The sequence below is a fragment of the Echinops telfairi genome, unplaced genomic scaffold (genome assembly GCF_000313985.2).
Source record: "Echinops telfairi isolate 266 unplaced genomic scaffold, ASM31398v2 ScPeMD7_655;HRSCAF=1070, whole genome shotgun sequence".
Lineage (NCBI taxonomy): Eukaryota > Metazoa > Chordata > Mammalia > Afrosoricida > Tenrecidae > Echinops > Echinops telfairi.
In genome coordinates this window covers 24,019,269-24,021,324 of record NW_022104553.1, presented here as the reverse complement: position 1 = coordinate 24,021,324, position 2,056 = coordinate 24,019,269, and the positions used below count along the sequence as shown (strand labels likewise).

General features: G+C 48.1%; 1 long non-coding RNA gene across 1 annotated transcript in view; it reads right to left on the bottom strand.

Moving 5' to 3' along the window:
• The window catches only part of LOC123521961, a 3,731-nt gene extending 2,125 nt beyond the window's left edge, over positions 1 to 1,606 (bottom strand). Inside the window, exons 1-2 of the long non-coding RNA XR_006680292.1 lie at positions 1,381 to 1,606; positions 626 to 680 (exon numbers count right to left, since the gene is read on the bottom strand). This is a non-coding gene — a long non-coding RNA (uncharacterized LOC123521961). The remainder of the gene's footprint in view (positions 1 to 625; positions 681 to 1,380) is intronic.
• Positions 1,607 to 2,056: the final 450 nt, after the last annotated feature.

The following is a 2,056-nucleotide window of genomic DNA, read 5'->3' as shown; positions in this document are numbered from 1 at the left end:
AATTTGTCATTCTAGATTGTGAAATATTTATTTCTAATGACAAATCAATGAAATTTTGTCTTGAAGCATGGTGTAGCATGGGCAACAGTCTTCATGGGAAATATGTTTCCCTATGGTCTTAGGTGACCCCTGTGAAAGGGTCGTTCGACCCCCAAAGTGGTCACAACCCACAGGTTGAGATCCACTGCCCTAGACTATATAAGCCTCTGTTGGAAATATATTCTTTCTCTGCGCCGACCTGGCTCCTGAAGTCATGCATGCTTTATCTTGTCTGATGTTTCTTTATTTGCCCCTCAATTACACAACTGCCCCTTGGGCCCATTCAATTGTGGGGGCTGGTACCCCACACCTACTGGGTGGTTTTGAACTGAAGACCATGCAGTTCACAGGCCAACACAGGACAACTACACCTCCAGGCCTCTTAGGCAATGGAAAACGTCAGTTAAATAAAAATTCTTAAACCTAGACGAGAGAGATTGAGTAAATGGTTGCAACACTGCAATCAAATTTAACAAGTGAGAGGATGGTGCAAGACTGGGCAGTCTCTTCCTCTGTGTGTCCCTGAGGGGGGTTGTAGACAACTCCGGGGGAAGTAACCTCAACAAGAGAGAGAGTTCCAACTCACCAGGATTTGGGGCTTCTCCATTTCCTCCTGGGGGTATCAGACTGAGAAAACAAACCTGAAAAACAAGATGCAGCAAAGGAGGACACCAGCCACCGTGCCCCCAGAGCAGCTTCTCTAACTTGAGTCAGAAAAATGCAGCCAATTGACTCACATGTGCCCACTGAGTTAGTTTATTGTGCCAACCTGGCCGATAAACACGTGGGGCTAATTGAAGGGCAGAGGGATAAATGGCTCAGTAAACCTCACTTTTCTAGTTCTCGGGTCTCTTGCTCTCTGATGGTCAGACCAGGGTGCAGCTACCTCAGCCAGTTCCCTGCTTCAGCTGGCAAGACTCACTTCCTACAAGACATCCCTGAGGAGAAGCCACGTGGATCTACCTTGATGCAGCCCTGGGTGGTGGAGCAGCCATGTGGAGACCCCTGCCAGTGCTGAGATGCTTACACATTCACTGATCCGGCTTTCCTCCTGCAGTCGGCATCATAGTGTGTGTTTTGTGAGATGGTGGAGGACTTTGTGGATTGGTGTCGGACATATAGGTTAGTGGGTTAATGATGGACTTGGGCAGCACTGGGTTGGGATGTTTTCTTGATGTGCACTTATCCTTTATATAAAACTCTTTCTTATACATATGAGTTTCTGAGGATTTGTTTCTTTAAAGTACCCAGACTAACACACCCACCAATACATTCAACCTGAACCAGGAGCTTTGGCCCCCGCCCCACCATCCCCTTCTGCAGACCCTCAACCACTCTCACCTGTTCCCTTATATCTCTGAGTCCGTTGTTCCATGGTTTCCACGCTTTCTCTGTGCTTTGAGGAGAAAATCTTTGCTCTTCCTGGACAGAATGGAACAGCAATGCAATACTCTACATCCAGTCCAGTGACTGCCTTAAAACCCTGCCTCTTGGATCGAATTTTATATCCAGCAGCATCTCTGTTGCCTGGAGTAGCTACTTCACACCTCACCGATCACACTTCCTCGTTTTCCATCCCTCTAAGACACCAGGAATGGAAATGAAAGTGAGGCTGTTGGATCCTCTGTGTGTGCTCTACACTCAGGCCTCTTCAGCAGCAACCCCGTCCCCTCACACGCTCCTCAGCCGTCATGCAGAGGCTGAGGACAGACAGGGGCTCTGGAGTTTCCACCGTGATTCCTTTCTAATCTAGAAGCCTTCCGATCTGGTTCCCTGACACGGACTTTTTACCTGCCAAACTTGACTGCATCTGTAGGTCCCCACATCTCAGGTTCCCTTTCCAAGTGCCAGATCCCGTTCTGCCACCTGAGCTGCAGAGAACACAGAACACAGCTCAATGCCTTTGGAGAAAGACTCTCTCAAGCGCCCAAGAGAGGAGGCAAGCAGTGAGGAAACAAGCCTCTCTCTCTCTCTTTTTTTAAATCAATTTATTGGGGCTCATACAATTCATCACAAT